The sequence below is a fragment of the Salvelinus sp. IW2-2015 genome, linkage group LG16 (genome assembly GCF_002910315.2).
Source record: "Salvelinus sp. IW2-2015 linkage group LG16, ASM291031v2, whole genome shotgun sequence".
Taxonomy (NCBI): Eukaryota; Metazoa; Chordata; class Actinopteri; order Salmoniformes; family Salmonidae; genus Salvelinus; species Salvelinus sp. IW2-2015.
The window spans coordinates 35,740,078-35,748,890 of NC_036856.1; the positions used below are offsets into that span (position 1 = coordinate 35,740,078).

General features: G+C 45.4%; 1 pseudogene; it reads right to left on the reverse strand.

Moving 5' to 3' along the window:
• The window catches only part of LOC111976125 (inactive tyrosine-protein kinase transmembrane receptor ROR1-like), a 505,588-nt pseudogene that overhangs the window by 111,243 nt on the left and 385,532 nt on the right, over nt 1-8,813 (reverse strand).

Genomic DNA, 8,813 nt, shown 5'->3' on the forward strand with positions numbered 1-8,813 from the left:
GTTTGGAGGGGTGGAGACATGTAGGCTGTGAGACATGTTTGGAGGCTGTGAACAGTTTGGAGGGGTTGACTGTTGAGCTGTTTTGTATTGTTTGACATGTTCAGGGGGGGGTTGTGACATGTTTGGAGGGTGTGTCGCGACATGTGGAGGGTGCTGTGTGACATGTGGAGGGGGGACAGTGAGGAGGACATGGGGGGGAGACATGGAGGCGGAATGTGGAGGCGGAGACATGGAGGTGTGTGAAATGGAGGGGATGGTTGAGGGTGCGACATGAGGGGTGGCCACAAGGAGAAGGGACATGGGACATGAGGAGCCATTGGAGTGGCAGATGGAGGGAGCCGGGAGGGACATGGTGAGGGAGGAATGAGAGGTGACAGGGGACATGGAGTGGAGACAGGAGGTGGCGAATGGGAGGGGGAGGCATGGAGGCGGGGCGACATGGAGGGGGACAAGGAGGGACATGGGAGGGGACAGTGAGAGGGCTGGAGTGCAAGCCGACGGCAGCCATGAGCCTACGCTCTCACTGCGCCAGTCTAATGATATGAGAGGAAAGGGAGAGAGATACAGTGAAAGTGAATCCTCGGCCAGACGAGCCGTTGAGAGATGGAAAAACCATGAAGGAGAGACAAAAGAGAGGAGAGAAATGAGAGGAGAGGAGGAACACTCAGCTAATGACGATGCTCGTAAATCTGGTGAGAGCCGGGCCCACTGGCCCAGTGCTGAGGAAGCTTGCTCCAGCAACTCCGAATAACTGCGCGACAGAAGCAGACCCGGGCATCACAGGAGAGAGAACATGCCGCTCCGCCGAGAGAACCGTGGATGAATGAGAAGATGATGAATGAGGATGAGAAGAGTGTAAGGCGGAGTGGGGGGTGTGTGTGGGGATCTCGCTGCCCCTGCCGGGGAGAGTCAACCAACAGAACACAAAACACAAAACCCACCCACACACAACCCACCCACACACACACACACACACACACACACACACACAACACACACACACACACTACTCAGTCCTACCCACCACATCCACTCCTCCATCCTCATGCTCATCCATCGTCCACATTCCATCACAAGGTCCATCATAACGGCGAGAGCGCATGTTTCTCCTCTCCTGTGATGCCCGGGGTCTGCCTGTCCAGTAGCAGTTATTCCGGACAGTGACAGTGGAGCAGAGGCTCCCCCAAGACCAACCTGAGCCAAGTGGACCGAGCCCATCTCACAACCACACAGATACGAGCATCCATTAGCCTGAGTGTTCCCCTCTCCTCTCATTTCTCTCTCCGTCGTCTCCTTCATGAAAAGTTTTTAATCGCGCCAAACACGGTCGTCGGCAAGAGGATCATCATTTCCACATCTGACGCTCACAACAAGCTTAATCCTCTAATATTCATTAAACTGAGACTGAGTCGAGGAGCTGGGTACATGGCTGCAGTCTGGACATATGCACAGTCAAACAGCCCTCAACATTGTCCAACACACCCCTCCAACATGTCACACACCCCGCCAAACAGTGACACACCTCCAACAGGCCACACCCGCCAAACATGTCCACACCCCTCCAAAACAGTCACACACCCCTCCAACATGTGCCACACCCCCCTAAACATGCACACACCCTCCAAACATGCCAGCACAAGCCTCAAAAGTGGCACACACCCCTCCAAATGCACACACCCCTGCCAAAGGCGACACCCCCAAACACTCCAACCCACCAAACATGTCTCCACACCCTCCAAACATGTCACACCCCCTCCAAACATGCACACACCCGCCAACAATGGCCACCTCCAAACATGCGCGCACACCCCTCCAACCATGTCGCACAGCCCTCCAAACATGCACACACCCCAAACATGTCTCACAGCCCTCCAAACATGTCTCACAGCCCTCCAAACATGGCTCACACCCCTCAAACATGCACACACCCTCAAACAGTCACACACCCGCCAAACATGTCACACACCCCGCCAACATGTCTGCCACACCCCTCCAAACATGCACACACCCCTGAAAACATGTCACACACCCCTCCAAACATGTCAACACACTCCAAAACATGTCTCACAGCCCTCCCAAACAGTCCAAGCCCCAACAGTCCACACCCCTCCAAACATGTCACACACCCCTGAAAATGTCACACACCCCTCCAAACATGCACACACCCCTCCAAACATGGGCACACACCCCTCCAAACATGTCTCACACCCCTGAAAACATTGTCACACCCCCTCCAAACATGTCACACACCCTCCAAACATGTCACACACCCCTGAAAACATGTGCACACACCCTCCAAACATGCACACACCCCCCAAACATGACTAGTTCCAGAGAAGTTTTAGACTCTCCTGCAGGGAACCATGCTAGCGCAGAGAGGGAAAATGAGGATATCCAATAAACACCGGATCAACAATACAGACCTCCCCAACTCTAAAAAAACGATGAGCCAGTGAGAGGTGGTTGAGGCGTAGGTCCGATATGATGGCTCAGCAAGAGGAGACTCGCACAAATGGAGGAAGAAGCAGAGTCCGAAGAAGTAGAAGCATGCACAACACACACATCACAGCACACACCACCCGCACCACGCAACACCACACACGACACAACACACACGCAAAAGACATCACAGACGTCACAACATGCCAAGACCAGTATCAGAACGAAATCCACAAGTCTACAAAACATGCACCATGGCAAATAAAACACCCCCAATCAAACCGGCAAACCAATCAGCCCCACAGAACAACAGCATGACATAACGATAAATATACAACGCCCAGAACCAAACCACAATAAAAGAAACAGACATCCTCTATCAGCCCTCAACCACGCCTGCGACCAACGCCACACCACAGTCACAGGCTCACAACTGAAAACGAAAAAAATAAAACTAAGCCAAGCCACATCAAGTAAATACCTAGATCACACCAACCAGAACCAAAATAATGACGAGCCGACAGACTGAAAAATCAACCAAAAAAGAGTCAGGTTAGGGGAGTACGTGGGCCCTGTCCACACCTTGGGGTTCAGCGTTAGGGGGAGTTACATTGCCCTTGTCCACACCTTTGGGTTTCAGGCCTCCTAGGGGCAAATGATACTAATCCGGACACGCTCATCCACCAACCTCCGAGATCCCGTCACTGAGTAATTAGTGGGCGCCCAAATGGCCCCTTCACAAATGGTCCGTGCGTCACACCAATCCTTAGGCCAGAGTCACAGCCGTTGGGATCAGTCAACATGGTCCGCCCTCATACCACACTCACATGCAGCGCTCAAGTAAAAAGAGAGGAAGAGATGAACACCCCCCTGTATTTAGTCATAAACAAATAGAGTAGACAATACCAGATAAATACATCGTACTCTTCTCGTAATATATAAAATTCAACTAGACGCGTATACTAACGATGTATCTGCATGTGTTAATGCTAGAGGTTACTACATGTATTCTGCTGTGATTAATACTGAGGTTCCTACATGATCTGCTGTTACCCTTCATGCTAGAGGTTACTGCACATGTAGTCTGCTGTATAATGCTAGAGGTTCCTACTAGGTATCTGGCCTGTATTGATACTAGAGGTTACTACATGTATCTGCTGTTAGCATGAATACTAGAGGTTTACTACATGTATCTGCCTGTATAATATAGAGGTTTCCTTACATGTATCGCTGTATTTCATTGCTAGAGGTTACTTACATGTATTGGCTGTATTATATGCTAAGAGATCCTACATGTATCTGCTGTATTTTATGTTAGAGGTTACTACATGTATCTGCGAGTTAATACTAGAGGTTACTACAGCCAGGGGGACATGTATCTGCTGTCATTAATACTAGAGGTTACTACATGTATCTGCTGTATTAATACTAGAGGTTTCCTTACATTGTACTCTCATGTCGATCAGCCCGCCCGCGTTACTACCAGTGTAACCTCTGCTGGATTAATGCAGGAGGGTTCCTACATGTATCTGGTGATTAATCATGATGTTGCCACAAGTCGTTATTGCGGTGTATAATACCTAGAGGTTATACTACATGTAATCTGCCGTATTAATGTGACTAGACCTGTTCCTTACGAGGCTATCCTGTACTTAACATGCTAGAGTTCCTAACAGTATCTGCGTGTGATTAAGTGCTCGAGGTTACTACATGTATCTGCTGTATTAATACGTTAGAGGTTACTACATGTATCTGCTGTATTAATGCTAGAGTTCCTACAGCCAGGGGGACATGTAATACTGCTGTATTAATACTAGAGGTTACTACATGTATTTGCTGTATTTGAATGCTAGAGGTTACTTACAGCCAGGACATGCTATCTGCTGTATTAATACTAGAGGTTACTACATGTATCTGCTGTATGATCTAGAGTTGCGCTGTACAATGTATCCTATTGCCTTCTAATCACCTTAGAGGTCCACATACTGACTGACAGACCTCATTCCCTCCTTATACTGACAGACAGACATCATCCCCTCCCTATACTGATGGCATGCTGCAGAAAGAAAGAGAAAAATTAGGTACATTTTCCATGGGAAGTTAAGCCAGAGAATTTGGGGAATTTTGCTTAAATTCATCAAAAAAGTTAGCTTATAACAGTGAACCTTTTTTTGTGGGATCTACATAAGGCAATTCTAGGTCTTGTGGTATATTTGGTTAAACTATCACCAATTCAATGGAATTGCAGCCCTCTGCATACACAGTGCATTCTTGCACACAAATGAGATGCTATTGAGCCCACACTACTACACTGTCTGAGCCAAGGACTACATGCTTTCTGGCAAGTTTTGATTACAATACTGGGTGGGGTGAATATATTTTATATGACATACATGATTTTTTGTTAACTAGTAAATAGTAGCCTACTGCAAAGTGTGCTTAAATACTTTCTAACTTGTTAACAATTTCTGCAAGTTAGTTTTTCCTACCATGTGGGTTTTTAGCTTGCTTGAGCCTGCTAACTGAGGACTGTTAATTCACCTGTTTCCATACATGTTTCATTTTAAAACATTTATCTTACAACGGAGTTGTTTAATCTAACTGCTTATCTATTTATCTGTACATGGAATTGTATTCGTTTTTTAAACTATTTTTTTTCTAATCTTTACAGGAAAATGCCACGGGCATTATCTGCTGTGTGAAGATATTTCACTGCAGCTAATGTAGAAGGAAAATCTGTGTACATTTGAAAATGTGCCAAGTCATATGTGAAGAATGCAACAAAGATGCAGAATCATCTGGACAAGTGCATAATGATCCCTCAGCGCTCACAACAAGCAACCTCTGACAAAAGACKCTCTACTTTTTTTTTTTTTTTTATAWTTTTTTTTWWWAAATTGATTTTATTGATGTATTATTTACATTTACATTTAAGTCATTTAGCTGACGCTCTTATCCAGAGCGACTTACAATTTGGAAAGTTCATACATATTCATCCTGGTCCCCCCGTGGGGAATGAACCCACAACCCTGGCGTTGCAAGCGCCATGCTCTACCAACTGAGCCACACGGGACCGAGAAATGCTCTACTTCTATTTGAGGTGAAAATGATGAATCAGACACCTTATCGATAGCAGCAGCTCATGGTCCTCCTGGAATCAGAAGTTTTTTTGATACAATGGAGGAACGTAGTCAGAGAAATGCTGATGAATGTCTTGCTTGAGCTGTGTACGCAACTGGTACATCTCTGATGCTCACAGGCAATGTGTATTGGAAGAGATTTCTGAATGTTCTTCGCCCAGCATACACCTCTCCAACCAAACATGCTTTATCTACCCATTTGCTGGATGCAGAGTTCAACAGAGTTCAAGTGAAGGTCAAGCAAATCATAGAGAAAGCAGACTGTATTGAAATCATCTCTGATGGGTGGTTGAATGTTCGTGGGCAAGGAATAATTAACTACATCATCTCCACCCCTCAACCAGTATTCTACAAGAGCACAGACACAAGGGACAACAGACACCCCAGTCTCTACATTGCAGATGAGCTGAAGGCAGTCATCAATGACATTGGACCACAGAAGGTATTTGCACTGGTGACATACAATGCTGCGAACATGAAGGCTGCTTGGTCTAAAGTGGAGGAGTCCTACCCTCACATCACACCCATTGGCTGTGCTGCTCATGCATTGAATCTGCTCCTCAAGGACATCATGGCACCGAAAACAATGGATACACTCTACAAGAGAGCCAAGGAAATTGTGTGAAGAGACTCCTGTCTGAAGCCCATACACGCCGCAGCATACATGTTGGACCCCAAGTACGCTGGCAAGAGCATCCTGTCTGGTGCAGAGATCAACAAGGCCTATGGTGTCATCACTACCGTGTCTCGCCACCTTGGCGTGAGTGCAGTGAGGGCAATGTTCTTGGCAGTCTGGCAAAGTACACTTCCAAGCAAGGGCTTTGGGATGGAGATGCAATATGGCAGTCGTGCCAACATATCTCATCAGCCACCTGGTGGAAGGGACTTTGTGGTTCTGAGGCTCTTTCCCCTGTTGCCTCCATCATCCTCCAAATCCCACCAACATCAGCCACCTCAGAGCGCAACTGGTCCTTGTTTGGGAACACACACACCAAAGCACGCAACAGGCTGACCAATACAAAGGTCAGTGACAGTGAAAGTGACAGTGAAGATGAGGCCTCAGAGTCTGATGTTCAAGAGGTGGACATTGAGGAAGTCCAGGGAGAAGACATGGAAGCCTGAGAGGAAGACAACCAAAGCTTTAGTTTCTAGACTATCCGTTTACAGATGTATGTTGAAAACGTTCTTGGGAGATGCGGTGGATCATTGGGGATCAATCAATATTCCCTTTCTTTTGTTGTTCAGTGTAATCATCCCATGTGAAGAGTCAACTCATTTAATTAAAGTTCAATTCGTAACTAAATAGTTTTTTATTAATCTTTTGCAAATATGTCTACTTATGATAAGGTAAAAGGTTTATGTTTCTGTCTCCATATGATGGTAAATATATCCAATGCAAAAAACATCTACATTTAAATGTTATTAATATTAATTTGCATATATTCCCGTTAATTCCCATATATTCCCATTAATTCCCATATATTCCTGTTAATTCCCACGGAAAGTTTCCACCTCTGAATTCTCCCCAAAATGTGCAACCCTAGTTACAGCAGAGACAATCAATCCCCTCCAGGATCAAAATCCATGTTGCCTAAATTGCTTTGTGTGTCAAAAAACAAACGTTTTTTTTATAGCGCCCCTTATGTATACTTCCGGTAATACCATATACTCCGGTATGGTACAGAAACGGTATGACGGTATGAACATCTGAATACCACCCAACCCTTAAATACAGTATATATCAACACAGTATTTAATATAAATTATATATTAGATTAAAATGGTATATATCAAATGATGAAAACATATTTCAAGGATCTGTTGATAGTTTATAACTGTCTCCAGTTCAGAACTAATGGCCTGGTCCTCTCAGCATGGGAACAGGAAACACCTGTCTGTTTACGACGTCTCCCGAGACACCAAGCCCTTTCACCTGACCCCATGCCTACCTTTAAGGCATACAGCTCCATGCAGCTCCACCCATAACCCACATTACACTGATCCCAGGCAAGATCCAGACAGACACAGGGATTCTTTCCAGGAAAAACGACACTGCCTGTTATTCTTCCACTCTCATTCCAGCATAGCATTGCCAACACTGAGGAAGAGGGAGCGAGACAGGGAGAGAGAAAGAAAGGGAGAAAGAGAGAGAGAGAGAGAGAGAGAAACACCAGAGGGACACCAAAAGCCGAAAAACTATTCACTGTCAATCACTGCGAGCGTCACTCCTCTCTCCAGTCCAAATCCCTCATCCACTGAAGGTTAGGAAAATAATCTCCTGCATTCCAAAGTCCTGTTTGGGAGAAGTAACAATGAAGACAGTGGAGAGGAGAAGAGAGACGAGAGAGAGAAAAGAGAGAGAAGTGAAGAGAAAAGCTTGTCCCATCTGGATCTGAAGGGGGCCAAACTCAGTAGGGCCCGACGGAGAGCCACTAAAACAGTCTAACATCTCTGACACAGTCACACCATCCAACCACCACCACTACAGTATTAATAGTAGTAGTACTGCTACTGCTATTACTACTACTACTACTACCACTACTACTGCTGCTACTAATACTATTACTACTACTACTACTACTACTACTGCTGCTACTAATACTAGTACTACATAGTACTAATACTAACTACTAACTACACTAAGGCTACTACTACTATACTACGACTACTACTACCACTACTTGCTACTTACTACTACCTACTATGCTACTCTACTACCACTACTGCTACTACTACTAACTACTACTACTACTACTGCTGCTCTAATTAATACTACTACTACTATTACTTACTACTACTACTGCTGCTGCTACTAATACTACTACTACTGCTACTGATTGCTACTAATACTACGACTACTACTAACTTACTACTACTACTACTACTATAACTACTACTTGACTACAATAATTAATAATAATAATAATGACTGCTACTACTACTACTACTGACTACTACTCTGCTAGTGGGGAAGGAACATTAAGCTGACCGTGAGCTCGAATAAATAATAAGATATAAAGAACAAATCATCTCTAGGCAGACACTCATGTTCAACTGAGTGTTATGTCCTCTAGTTACAGTAAAGCTCTGTGGTGACAGGCCTCCGCACGAGCATGAGCTGAACTACTGCTGACCAGACAGACAGACAGACAGAAACAGAACAGACAGACAGGACAGACAGAACAGACTAGACCAGACAGACAGACAGGGACAGACTGACTGATGACTGACTGA